Genomic DNA, 15503 nt, shown 5'->3' with positions numbered 1-15503 from the left:
TGTATTATAATGCCTTGGTCCAGTAATGACTTGATTACCAGTGCGATTCCCTGCTCCACCGCTTGGGAGAGGGGATACTGTGCCTTCCTTGGGAGTGGCACTGCAGGCCTGAGGGTGACTTTATAGGGATGTGCCATTAACATTTTCCCAAACTCATTGGGTTGACTGGACCACAGTTGTGTGGGGACTTGACTGAGGAATTCATCCACTTCTTTTTGAAGTGGAAAGTCACCTGTCTCCATTATTTGTCTTTCCAACACTCCATTGAAGTGCACCACTGTTTCCAATATCACTCCGTATCCTTGTTCTTTCTCATATTGTACCAAGGTGCCCTTATGCATTTGCCACTCCCTCTCTATTCCAAAATCTTCCATTCACTAACCATTGGTCCTAAGTCTTGCGGTGTATACTTTTGTGAAACTGCAAGGGTACAGTGGGGTTTACTGTTTAGCCCCTTGAACAACCCCTGTGCTTCCATGGGTAAGAGGACAGTGGCTGCTATACCTTCAGGGCCAATGAGAATTTTTTGGATTTTTAATAAGTACTTGTTTTGCAAAAATGGCTTGTAATATGTTCGCTTTTCCCAGTCTGTGCCCGTCTTGTCATAAAATGCCGTACAATGAATGTTCGTGTGCCAGTGACCTAAATGTAAGTCCCTCTGATATTCTGAAACAGCCCTCAGGACAAATTGTAGGGAGCCTATAATGACCGCTAGTTTTCTGCTGACGTCATATTGATGATTCTGCCATGCATGCAGAATTGGAGCTGGTTTAAATTGTAATGGGTACATGCTGTATCTGTCCGCTGGCACTTGAACTTCGATTCCCTTTTTGGAGCAGATAATAGTAGCATTCATTTTACACAATAAGTCTCTTCCGCATAAATTTAAGGGGACACCTTTAGACAACAAAAACGTATGGCTATCTTCGAACTCTTCGTCTTGCACATTAAGGGGCTCTGAGAATGGCATTGTCTGTGAAATTCCTGACAGACCCATTACGTGGGCTGTTGATTGTGGAAGTCCGTCCGCATAATTCTTTGTTAAAACTGAACAGGAGACTCCTGTGTCTACCAAAAATGGGAGCTCGGTACCATCCATGTTCATTATTATTGTGGGCTCACTTATCATGCTGGTTGATACAATGGGCAATTGCTTCGAGACTGAGCCTGGACTGGGTTTAAGGTGACATGAGGCATATGAAAAATTGAGCTGTGGGCCTCATTGTTCCTGGTTATGCGTTGCTTGTCCCCATGGGTGTTGGGTAGTAAAATTTGCTTGAGGCCTGGTGGGAACCTGAGTTTGTGTAATACTATTGCCGCAACCTCCATTTTGTTGTGGGAACCAATTATGCTGGGGCTGTTTGGTTCCTTGCAACGGACAATTTCTTGCCCAATGTCCCGTTTGTCCGCAGTTTACCAGTTCCCACTAAAATTCTGCCCTTGCCCTGGACGGTTCATATTACCTCTATTTCTCCCGCCAAATCCTCTCTTATTTCCTCGCCCTCTCCCGCTGTTTTGTTGAAAATATTGAGGATATAGTTGTGGGTTTAGGGGTTATTGAGTTGATTGCTGGAAGGCTATTCCGGGCTCCGTGGGTTGTTCCATGAGTATACACGTTTTGCATTTATTTTCCCTATTTCTTTCCTGTAAATCATTAAGAGTGGATACTAACTGCGGGAGGGTCTTTTGCCGCCACCCGAGGCATACTAACTTCAGTGGGTCTCTGAGTTCAGGTCGTAGATCATTTACTACCGCACTGACCATTGGTGCTTGATATTGTTCTTTAGTCATTCCTCAACATTGACCCATGATTTCCCCCATTCTTTCGACATAGTTGACTCATCCTCATTCTTTTTCTATGTGGTCTCCATTATTTTTGCCCGGTTTGTCTTTTTAGGGAAGTCGGTTATCAAACCCTGCCAATAGTCCCGCCAAAAGTTGTCTGGAGGTCTAGTTGCAGGGCTCGCATTGGCACCTTGACGGTGTGTTGTAAAACCATCAAAGTGTCCTTCAAACGCCTTCCACGTTGCTTCCTTCAGCCAACCTTTTAGTAGTACCTCCATGTTCATAATACTTGGCTCATGGCGCAGGACTATGGTACGTAATTCATCCAGCGCCATGTCCAACTGTATTCTGGGGTCTGGGAGACTGTCTATCATGGTCCTTAATTCGGATGGAGTTCAGGGTCGGTGAACCACCACTGGGTTTGCACCCCGAGGATCTCGGAAGTATCGGAGAGGATACATTCCATGTAGGTCAGGGCTAAGTGTCATGGCTTGTATCAGTGACGAGTCAGTTCCTGCAGCCCCTGCTCTCTCTCTCTCTCTCTCTCTGTTGTCTGTCTTGTTCTGCTAACGGTGCCTCTCTCACCACTTCCTGCTGTCTTGCTATATCCTGCAATTGAGCTTGTCTCCGCGCTGTTTGGAGTCTAGTATTGTCAGCTGGCGATCCCCCTGAGGCTTCCTGGGGGGGCGCCACTGCCTCACCACCGTCTCCTCCTCCTGGGTGAGGTTGTTGGTCTGTTGGCTGATTATTAACGGGGCCTTTAACGGGCAGGGGTAAACAGTCTAGTTGGGGCTCGCCTACTTGGCCCTGATTATTATTAGCATTTGGGTTTGGTGGTGGATTTTGTACTGGTTGATATGGTGGTGGTGCATTCGAGTTATCTAATTCTTGTTGCAGTCCTTCGTCGTCCTCCTGTGTCCACTGAGGGGCACTTGGTTTGTGTCCCTCAGTCTGCCTAACTACCATTTGTTTATGGCTTTCTACATCCCCTTTACCATCTTCAACTTGCTGTTTCTTTTTCTTTTTACCTCCTCATTTCTAGCTTCTATGCTTCTTTCACGTCTTCTTTCGGCTTCTCGTTTCCAATCATTGAAAGCTGACCAAGTTACTTTCTTTTTATCCCTTCTACCCGGCTTTCTATCCACAAGGCATTCCTCAAGTCAAGTTATTCTCTCACAATAAAATGAACCATCAGGTGAAAATGGCCTGTTTCCAACCTTAGTCCATTTTAACCATTCTTTTAGGTGGTCAATTGAAGACTGACATCGATTCTGGGGCATAGAAATGGCTGGTGTGCCCTTTGGTGGTAGTTTGCATGCTCCGGCACACATATGTAACTGGTTGAGATATCACAGTTCTCCGTATCACAGCCCTCTCGCTCCGTTCTAAATTCGGGCATAGTCTGGGTGTTTGAGATATTGTTGGACACGAGTCACTCGCTGCTAATCAACCGATCACTGTGCTGTCTCACCCAATTTATATGTTTCTGAAACACAACCTCCCCTGTTGATTTCTCTGATATGTCTTCCTAAGAGCTCATAAACAATTGACGCACATAACAATAAAAAAAACGCGAAAACCCAAAGGTGTGCACAGATCATAATCCTTATGCTTTAACTAAACAAATAATCAATTGTTAGTCTGCTTTGAACGCCCCTACAGACTGAATCCTTAACTTATTCTAAATGACCCCATCAAACAAGGGTCCTCATCCTATCACACAAGGATGAATTATCCTATCACACAACGATAATTTCTATGATCCTATCCCTCAAGGATCGCGTCCCATCTTATTTCTCCCTATCACACAAAGGTATCTGTTTCTATCACACAAGAAACAGGGACCTTTTAATGACGTATTTTCTTACCTTCCCCCCGTTAAAATCTGCCGGCCCGCTTCAGCGCTGAATTTTTTTCCTTTTCCGAATCTGTCCCCTCTTACTGTCAAGCTGAAAGAGGAAGTGATTACAAACATTTAACTCATTCCTCAAATGAGTCCTACGATCGCAGTACTTTTGCCGAGACAAACAGTCTACACTCGCGCTCTCTCCAAGGAAGGGCTCCTTTAGTAACACATATGTGACCGATGACTGGCCAGTTAGATTCCTTCGATGTAGAGTCACCGTGTTCTTGTCCGTTTACTCACCGGCAAATAGAAAGCGAAATCGGTGGAACCTCCAATGCATAGTGTCCAAGACACCGATTGAAGGTAAGACTCTTAACACAAGTAGACCGTCAGATTGTTAGTTTATTTTTACTTGTATGCAAGGGGAGAGTGCCCTAGTTAAAGGCTTAGGGCACCAACTCCGACAATTTACAGAAAAGTGGAATATTTATACACCTAAATAAACAACTATCATATGTGGATGGTTCCTCTTTTTTTGTAATAGTGCAGAGTCGAGCAGTTAATTTAATTACCTTATCAGTGTTATCCAATGGCTACTTGTCTTAGCTACCCTTTCCTTACATGGGCTAACCTTTTCCTTGCCCCCTGTAATCACTGTCTGTTTTTTTTTGGTTTACACATCCTTATTGTGATTATAATTAGACAGAGTAGACAGATGACCTTAGCTGCCGTGAGGTATTACAACCCGTGGTTTCAACTGCTGACAGCTTGTTTGGTATAGTTGCTGAAGTAAGCTCTAATTCTGAGGTTGACCAAATATAATGTCCCAGCAAGCCTTGCAATCTATTGTTGCTCTTTCTCTATCTTTCCACAGTAGAAAAAAGAAAGCCTGACTAGGAAAGGGAGAGAGAGTTGGGAAGATTGAGAGGAAACAAACAGGAAAATAAGTGAGACAAACAGAGAAAGACTAAACTCCAAAAAAGGGAGTGGAAGACAGAGTGGAAGATGAGATACCGGTTGGATTGGTGAGAAAGACAATGAGGCAGAAATAAGAGAAAGGGATGAAAGAGTTGGAGAGAGGGACTGAGAGTGAAGCAGAAAGAGGGATCGAGAATCAGAGAAGAGGAAGTTAGAGTGAGCGACAGCGAGGCAGAGAAATGAGAGGTTAAGAGAGTAGGGAGTAAAGGTGAATGAGAGAGAGAGAGAGCGATAGAGAGAGAGAGAGAGAACACGGGCGGGGGAGCAACTGATAGAAATAAACAGAGGTGTAGAGAAGAGAGTGATGCAGAGAGATAAAATGAGGCAGAGAGTGAAAGAGGGAAAAAACGAGATTGAGGAAGCACAGCTGAGTGAGAGAGTAAACCTCCCTCTAAACTGTCCCATCAAACAGTCTGTGGGTCTGATGCATTGGATATCTATTTCCAATCTGCTTGAAGAAACCTGTTTAAATCAGATATCTTGGAACCTGAACGGTCACAGTGCTGATAGTCTGGGAAACATGTCTTATACCTGGACTTTTTTGAATGTTTTATTAGGCACTTGCAGAGATTTCCCGCATTGGTTTCCTCTTCCCACTTCCTGCGTTTCTCAAATCATCATTCCACCCTCGAACACCGTGCCCTCGGACACACTAATCCTAAGGAGAAACAAGACACAGATATGAAGCTGTGTTTAATGCATGAAGTTTTATTTCTGAGTGCAGTGCATTATTCTGACAGTAGTAATACACGGTCAAGGGTTATGGGACTTGAAGAATCAAAAAGTGCCTGCTTCTAGCGAATGAAGTTTTAATTCAGTGAGATCTTGGAGAACTCGGGCTGGTGGGAATCCGATACTGGTCCTTTCACAGCTTCGTTCTGCAACATTGGGACCCACCGGGAAAGGATAATGGGACAGACAGATACATAGAGTGACTTGGAGCAGTTTCTGGGATTAATGAACTATTCCAAATAGTGATTCATTTGCTGAGGGTATACAGGAGGTGTTTACTGCTGTTAAATACCAGAATCAAATTAATCAGAATGCACCAATTTAAACAGAAAATTCAGCACTTTCTGGCGAGGTGAACGGCCCAGTCACAATGATACTGAACAATATTTAGAAATTAATGGAACAAGGAGAAGGTGGAAAAAAACATATACATAGTGACCCACACACACAGACAGGTGCACACACATACACACATCCCACACACAGACAGGTGCACACACATACACACAGACCCACACACATCTGTAACTGGTGAGAAGATGGGAGTTGTGGATGATCAGAGAGAGTTAGGGGCCCAATTAGTTAAATCAGTGAAAGCTCGGGGACAGGTACAAAAATAACAAAGGACTAATGGATTGTTGGTGCTCCAGCTGTACAGAGCTGTGGAAAGACCCCATCTGGAGAACTACATTCAGTTCTGGGCACCACACCTCAGGGAGGGTATATTAACCTTGGAGAGATCACAGCACTGATTCACCAGACTGTTACTTGGGACCCAAGGGTTAAAATATGAGGAGATATTATAATAACTGGGCTTGTATTCCCTTGAATACAGAAGGTTATGCGGTGAGTCCATTTGATTCAGGTTTTTATGATGTGGAAATAAATTGTTAAGATACGTAGATAATTTTTCTGTTGGTGGAGGATTCCACGAGAAGGGGACACAACCTGAAAATGAAAGTCAGGCCATTCAGGAGAGAAGTTAGGAAACACTTCTTCACATAAAGGGTGGTAGAAGTGTGGGATTCTCTCACAAAAAAAGCAGCAGGTGCTAGCACTGAAATAATGTTAAATCCCAGATCAATAGATGTTTGCCAGGCAAGGATGTAAAAGGATACAGAGCCACGGCAGATCAACGATGATCTCACTGAATGGGGGAACAGGCTCGAGTGGCTGAATGGCCTGCTCCTGTTCCTACCTCTACTTTATACAGAGTGTCAGCATCGAGCTCTCCAAGGGCCGGTACAATACAAAGCTCCCTCGACATTACCCTGTTATTAGCAATGTTACTCTGTTCCCCGCCCTGCTCCATACCATTTCTGTTCCTGAGGTCATAAACTTGAATATAGAAAATTATGGGCGACACCATTGAGATGTTTAAGATAATTGAGAGATAATACTTCATCTGGTGCGAGAGTTCAGAAAAAGGTGCACAATCTTCATATTAATGCTCGGCCACTCAAGTGTGATGTCAGGAAGCAGAAATCTGGATTTCCTCCCAAAATGTTGTTGAAGCTGGAGCGCAAATGAAAAATTCAAGACTCAGATTGATAAATTTTTGTTAGGTAGGGTTCTGTGTGTCTGTTTACAGACAGATATACAAACAGACACATACCCACACTGAAACACATCAACACACACATACCCACATATACAGACACACATACCCACACATACAGAAACACATTGCCAACATAGAAAAACAGATAGCCGCACATACAGAAACACATATAATTCTCGCAAACGGACCAGGAGAGAATGGAAAGGGCGGTAGTGGGTTAAAACCAGTGCGAGCGGTTTTAAACAGGCTTCTGAAGCCAGTTGATCGTCAAGCAACACACAGTCTGCCGAGTTCATAAAATCCTCCAATGATTACAGAACAGGAGGAGCGCATTCGTCTCATCATGGCTCTCTGCAAGAGTATTTCAGATAGTCCCATTCACAGAATCATAGCCATTTACAGCACGGTAGGAGGCCATTTCAGCCCATCGTGTCCACACCGGTCGACCATCCAGGATAATCCCACTTTCCAGCTCTTGGGCCGTAGCCCTGTAGGGTACGGGACTTTAAGTGCACATCCAAGTATCTTTTAAATGTGGTAATGGTTTCTGCCTCTACCACCCTTTAAGGCTGTGAGTTCCAGAACCTCACCACCCTCTAATTGACGAAATTCCGCCTCATATCTCCTCTAAACATTCCCCCAATTACTTTATATCTATATCCCCTGGTTGTTGACCCCGCTACAGAGGGAAACAGGTCCTTCCTATCTACTCTATCCAGGCTCTTCATAATTATATACTCCTCAATCACGTCTTCCTCCGCCTCCTCTTTTTCAATGAACAAGGACCGAGAAGAGCTCGAAGGGGACCTGAACGGCGGGATAAAGAGAGCTGGAAGCCGAGGCCTGAGATCAGAGAGGGACCTGAGCGATGGGGATAAAATGAGCAGGGGCCGGAGGCCTGGGATCAGAGAGGGACCTGAGCGATGGGGATAAAAGGAGCAGGGACCTGAGGCCTGAGATCAGAGAGGGAACTGATCGATGAGCATAAAAGGAGCAGTGACCCCAGGCCGGAGATCAGAGAGGGAAATGAACGATGGGCATAAACGGAACGGTGACCCCAGGCCTGAGATCAGAGAGGGACCTGAGCGATGGGGATAAAAGGAGCAGGGAACCCAGACCTGAGATCAGAGAGGGGCCTGAGCGATGGGGATAAAAGGAGCGAGGACTCCAGGCCTGTGATCAGAGAGGGACCTGAGCGATGGGGATAACAGGAGCAGGTACCCGAGGCCTGAGATCAGAGAGGGACCTGAGCGATGGGGATAAAAGGAACGAGGACTCCAGGCCTGTGATCAGAGAGGGACCTGAGCGATGGTAATAAAAGGAGCAGTAACCCCAGGCCTGAAATCAGAGAGAGAGCTCAGCGATGGGGATAAAAGGAGCAGTGACCCGAGGCCTGAGAACAGAGAGGGACCTGAGCGATGGAAATAAAAGGAGCGGGGACCCCAGGCCTGAGATCAGAGAGGTACCTGAGCGATGGGGATAAAAGGAGCAGTGACCCCAGGCCTGAAATCAGAGAGGGACACGAGCGATGGGGATAAAAGGACCGGGGACCCGAGGCCTGAGATGAGAGAGGAACCTGAGCGATGGGTATAAAAGTAGCGCGGCCCCGAGGCCGGAGATCAGAGAGGGACCTGAGCGATGGAATAAAAGGAGCATTGACCTGAGGCCTGAGGTCAGAGAGGGACCTGAGCGATGGGGATTAAAGGAGCTTGGACCCGAGGCCAGAGATCAGAGAGGGACGTGAGCGATGGGGATAAATGGAGCAGGGACATCAGGCCCCTGATCAGAGAGGGACCTGAGCGATGGGGATAAAAGGAACGGGGACCCCATGCCTAAGATCAGCGAGGGACCTGAGCGATGGGGATAAAAGGAGTGTTTCGGAGCTTGAGTGGCGGCTGGAGTCACTACGGTACATTCCTGCGAATGAGAGCTACGTGGATAGCACGGTTCAGGAGGTGGACATCCCACAGTATTAGAGTGTGCAGGCAGAGAGGAAGTGGATGACCACCGGACAGAAGAGGAGTAATGGTACGTATTGCAGGAGACACCCCAGTACATCTCGCTCTCCATCAAGTATTGTGTTCTGAGCACCGGTGGGGGGGATGGTGGTTCTGGGGAGTGCAGCCTGAGCCAAGTCAACAGCACCATGGGTGGCTCAGCTGCACAGGTGGGGGTGGTGGCAGAAGAATGGATGAGTAATAGTGGAAGGGAATTCAATAGTCAGGGGAGAAGGCAGCCGCTTCTGTGTCGCAGATGTGACTCCAGGTGGTATGTTGGCTCCTTGGTGCCAGGGTCAATGATGTCACCGAGAGGCTGCAGGAAATTCTGGGGGGAGAGCGAGAACAGCCCGAAAAATGATTGAGAGAGGGAAGATAGATAATGAAAGTAAAGTTGCACGGAATATAAAAACAGATAGCAAGAGCTTCAAATCTATATAAAGAGGAAAAGTGTGGATAAATTAAATGTTGGTCCCCTGGAGGATAAGACTGGGGAAAAAATAACGGACAACAGGGAAAAGGCAGAGATTTGAAAAAAAATTATTTTTATCGATCTTCACGGGAGAAGACACTAAAAACGTCCAAAAAGCCGCTATCACAGTAATGAACCCTGGGGAACACACTGTATAGGTCTCATAGACTAAAAAACAGCAGCTGCCCCAATACTGAACCCTGGGGTACATCACTGTATACCTCCCAGAGACTGAAAAACAGCAGCTGTCCCAGTACTGAACCCTGGGGAACATCACTGTATATATCCCATAGACTGAAAAACAGCAGCTGTCCCAGTACTGAACCCAGTGGAATACTGTATACCTCCCATAGACTTAAAAACAGCAGATGTCCCAGTACTGAACTCTGGGGAACACTGTATACATCCCATAGACTGAAAAACAGCAGCTGCCCCAGTACTGAACCCTGGGAAACACTGTATACATTCCATACACTGAAGTACAACAGCTGTCCCAGTACTGAACCTTGGGGATCATCACTGTATACCTCAAATAGACTGAAAAACAGCAGCTGTCCCAGTACTGAACCCAGGGTAACATCACTTTACATGCTCCATAGGCTGAAAAACAGAAGCTGTCCCAGTACTGACACGGGGGTACATCACAATACCTCTCACAGACTGAAAAACAGCAACTGTCCCAGTACTGAACCCTGGGGAACATCACTGCATACCTCCCATAGACTGAAAAACAGCAGCTGCCCCAATACTGAACCCTGGGGAACACTGTATACCTCCCATAGACTGAAAGACAGCAGCTGTCCCAGCACTGAACACTGGGTAACATCACTTTATACCTCCCATAGACTGGAAAATATAGCTGTCCCAGTACTGAACCCTGGGGAACATCACGGTATAATCCCATATACTGAAAAACAGCAGCTCTCCCAGTACTGAACCCAGGGGAATACTGTACACCTCCCATAGACTGAAAAACAGCTGCTGCCCCAGTACTGAAACCTGGGAAACACTGTATACATTCCATAGACTGAAAAAACAACAGCTGGCCCAGTAATGAACCCTGGGGATCACTGTATACCTTCCAGAGACTGAAAAACAGCAGCTGCCACAGTACTGGACCCTGGGGAACACTATATACCAGCCATAGGTTGCAAACCAGCAGCTGCCCCAGTACTGAACCCTGGAGAACACTGTATACCTCACATAGAGTGAAAAACAGCAGCTGCCCCAGTACTGAACCCTGGGGAACACTGTATACCTCTCATAGAAAGAAAAACAGCAGCTGTCCCAGCACTGCACCCTCGGGAACATCACACTATACCTCCCATAGACTGAAAAACAGTAGCTGTCCCAGCACTGAACCCTGAGGAACATCACTGAATACCTCCCATAGACTGAAAAACAGCAGCTGTCCCAGCACTGAACACTGGGTAACATCAGTTTATACCTCCCATAGACTGGAAAATATAGCTGTCCCAGTACTGAACCCTGGGGAACATCACTGAATACCTCACACAGACTGAAAAACAGCAGCTGACCCAGTACTGAACCCTGGGGAACATCACGGTATAATCCCATATACTGAAAAACAGCAGCTTTCCCAGTACTGAACCCAGGGGAATACTGTACACATTCCATAGACTTAAAAAAAGCAGATGTCCCAGTACTGAACTCTGGGGAACACTGTTTCCCTCCCATAGACTGAAAAGCAGCTGCTGTCCCAGTACTGAAACCTGGGAAACACTGTATACATTCCTGAGACTGAAAAACAACAGCTGGCCTAGTAATGAACCCTGGGGAACATCACTGTATACCTCCCATAGACTGAAACGCAGATGTTGCCCCAGTACTGAACCCTGGGAAACATCACTGTATACCTCCCATAGACTGAAAGACAGCAGCTGCCCAAGTGCTGAACCCTGGGGATCACTTTATACCTTCCAGAGACTGAAAAACAGCAGCTGTCACAGTACTGAACCCTGGGGAACACTATATACCAGCCATAGGTTGAAAACCAGCAGCTGCCCCAGTACTGAACCCTGGGGAACACTGTATACCTCACATAGAGTGAAAAACAGCAGCTGTATCCAGTACTGAACCCTGGGGAACATCACTCTATACCTGCCATAGACTGAAAGAAAGCAGTTGTCCCAGTACTGAACCCTAGGAACACTGCATACCTCCCATAGACTGTAAAACACCAGCTGTCCCAGGACTGACCCCTGGGGAACATCACTGAATATCTCCCATTGACTGAAAAACAGCAGCTGTCCCAGTACTGAACGCAGGGGAATACTGCAGACCTCCAATTGACTTTAAAACAGCAGATGTCCCAGTTCCGAAATCTAGGGAACGCTGTATAAATCCAATAGACTTAAACACAGCAGATGTACCAGTACTGAACCCTGGGGAACATCACTCTATGCCTCCCATAGACTGAAAAACAGCAGTTATCACAGTACTGAACCCTGGGGAACATCACTGCATACTTCGCAGAGACTGAAAAACAGCAGCTGCCCCAGTGCTGAACCCTGGGGTCACTGTATACCTTCCAGAAACTGCAAAACAGCAGCTGCCACAGTACTGGGTCCCTGGGGAACACTATATACCAGCCATAGGTTTCAAACCAGCAGCTGCCCCAGTACTGAACCCTGGGGAACACTGTATACCTTATAGAGTGAAAAACAGCAGCTGCCCCAGTACTGAACCCTGGGGAACACTGCATACCTCCCATAGAAAGAAAAACAGCAGCTGTCCCAGCACTGCACTCTCGGGAACATCACACTATACCTCCCATAGATTGAAAAACAGTAGCTGTCCCAGCACTGAACCCTGGGGAACATCACTGAATTCCTCCCATAGACTGAGAAACAGCGTCTGTCCCAGTATTGAACCCAGGGGATACTTTAGACCTACCATCGACTTAAAAACAGCTGCTGCTCCAGGACTGTACCCTGGGAAAGATCACTGTATACCTCCCACATACTGTAAAACAGCAGCTGTCGCAGTACTGAACCCTGGAGAACACAACTGTATACCTCCCAAAGACTGAAAAACAGCAGCTGTCCCAGTACTGAAGCCAGGGGAATATTGTAGACCTCCCATACACTTAAAAGCAGCAGCTGTCTGATTACTGAACCCTGGTGAACATCACTGTATACATCGCATAGACTGAAAAACAGCAGCTGTCACAGTTGTGAACCCTGGGGAACATATCTGCATACCTCCCGTAGAATGAAAAACAGCAGCTGCCCCAGTGCCGAACACTGGGGAACATCACTGCAAACCTTCCAGAGACTGAAATACAGCAGCTGTCCGAGTACTGAACCCTGGGGAATATTGTAGACCTCCCATACACTTAAAAGCAGCAGCTGTCTGATTACTGAACCCTGGGGAGCACTATATACCTCACATAGAGTGAAAAACAGCAGCTGATCCAGTACTGAACCCTGGGGAACATCACTGTATACCTCCCATAGACTGAAAAACAGCAGTTGTCCCAGTACTGAACACTGGTGAACACTGCATACATCCCATAGACTTAAAAGAAGCAGCAGTCCCATACTGCACCCTGGGTAACATCATTGTATGCCTCCCATAGACTGAAAAATATCAGCTGTCCCAGTACTGAACCCTGGGGAACATCACTGAATACCTCACACAGACTGAAAAATAGCAGCTGTCCCAGTACTGAACACTGGGGAACATCACTGCATACTTCGCAGAGACTGAAAAACAGCCTCTGTCCCAGTATTGAACCCAGGGGATACTTTAGACCTCCCATAGACTTAAAAACAGCAGATGTCCCAGTACTGAACTCTGGGGAACACTGTATACCTCCCATAGACTGAAAAACAGCAGCTGCCCCAGGACTGTACCCTGGGAAAGATCACTGTATACCTCCCAGATACTGTAAAACAGCAGCTGTCGCAGTACTGAACCCTGGAGAACACAACTGTATACATCCCATAGACTGAAAAATAGCAGCTGTCCCAGTACTGAACCCCGGGGAACATCACTGAATACCTCCCATAGACTGAAAAACAGCATCTGTCCCACTACTGAACCCTGGGGAACATCACTGAATACCTCCCAAACACTGAAAAACAGCAGCTGTCCCAGTACTGAAGCCAGGGGAATATTGTAGACTTCCCATAGACATAAAAGCAGCAGCTGTCTGATTACTGAACCCTGGTGAACATCACTGTATAGATCCCATAGACTGAAAAACAGCAGCTGTCCCAGTTGTGAACCCTGGGGAACATATCTGTATACCTCCCGTAGAATGAAAAACAGCAGCTGCCCCAGTGCTGAACCCTGGGGAACATCACTGCAAACCTTCCAGAGACTGAAATACAGCAGCTGTCCGAGTACTGAACCCTGGGGAACATCACTGTCTCCCTCTCATTGACTGAAAAACAGCAGCTGTCACAGTACTGAACCCTGGGGAACACTATATACCTCACATAGAGTGAAAAACAGCAGCTGATCCAGTACTGAACCCTGGGGAACATCACTGTATACCTCCCATAGACTGAAAAACAGCAGTTGTCCCAGTACTGAACACTGGTGAACACTGCATACATCCCATAGACTTAAAAGGAGCAGCTGTCCCATACTGCACCCTGGGTAACATCAATGTATGCCTCCCATAGACTGAAAAATATCAGCTGTCCCAGTACTGAACCCTGGGGAACATCACTGAATACCTCACACAGACTGAAAAACAGCAGCTGTCCCAGTACTGAATCCAGGGGGATACTGTATACATTCCATAGACTTAAAAATAGCAGATGTCCCAGTACTGAACTCTGGGGAACACTGTATACCTCCCATAGACTGAAAAACAGCAGATGTCCCATCCTGAACTCTGGGGAACACTGTATACCTCCCATAGACTGAAAAACAGCAGCTGCCCCACTACTGAACCCTGGGAAACACATTATACATTCCATAGACTGAAAAACAACAGCTGTCCCAGTACTGCACCCTGGGGAACATCACTGTCTACCTCCCATAGACTGAAACGCAGAAGTTGTCCCAGTACTGAACCATGGAAAACATCACTGTATACCTCCCACAGACTGAAAGAAAGCAGCTGCCCCAGTGCTGAACCCTGGGGATCACTGGATACCTTCCAGAGACTGAAAAACAGCAGCTGTCCAAGTGCTGAACCCTGGGGAACACTGTATCCCAGACATAGGTTGAAAACCAGCCTCTGCCCCAGTACTGAACCCTGCGGAACACTGTACACCTCACATAGAGTGCAAAAGAACAGCTGATCCAGTACTGAACCCTGGGGAACATCACTGTATATCTCCCATAGAATGAAAAACAGCTGTTGTCCCAGTACTGAACCCTGGTGAACACTGCATACATCCCAGAGACTGAAAAGCAGCAGGTGACCCAGTACTGCACCCTGGGTAACATCAATGTATGCCTCCCATAGACTGAAAAACAACAGCTGTCCCAGTACTAAACTCTGGAAAACATCACATACCTCTCATAGACTGAAAAACAGCAGCTGTCCCAGCACTGAACTCTCAGGAACATCACAGTATAGCTCCCATAGACTTAAAAACAGCAGCTGTCCCAGGACTGAACCCTGGGGAACATCACTGAATACCTGCCATAGACCGAAAAACAGCAGCTGTTCCAGTACTGACCCCTGGGGAACATCACTGAATATCTCCCATGGACTGAAAAACAGCAGCTGTCCCAGTACTGAACGCAGGGGAAGACGGCAGACCTCCAATAGAGTTAAAAACAGCAGATGTCCCAGTACTGAACTCTGGGGAACACTGTATACCTCCCATAGACTGAAAAACAGCAGATGTCACATCCTGAACTCTGGGGAACACTGTATACCTCCCATAGATTGAAAAACAGCAGCTGCCCCACGACTGATCCCTGGGAAACACTTTATACATTCCATAGACTGAAAAACAACAGCTGTCCCAGTACTGCACCCTGGGGAACATCACTGTCTACCTCCCATAGACAGAAACGCAGAAGTTGTCCCAGTACTGAACCATGGAAAACATCACTGTATACCTCCCATAGACTGAAAGACAGCAGCTGTCCCAGTGCTGAACCCTGGGGATCACTGTATACCTTCCAGAGACTGAAAAA

Source organism: Pristiophorus japonicus, chromosome 25 (assembly GCF_044704955.1).
Source record: "Pristiophorus japonicus isolate sPriJap1 chromosome 25, sPriJap1.hap1, whole genome shotgun sequence".
Taxonomy (NCBI): domain Eukaryota; kingdom Metazoa; phylum Chordata; class Chondrichthyes; family Pristiophoridae; genus Pristiophorus; species Pristiophorus japonicus.
Note: the sequence above shows the minus strand (reverse complement) of the source record.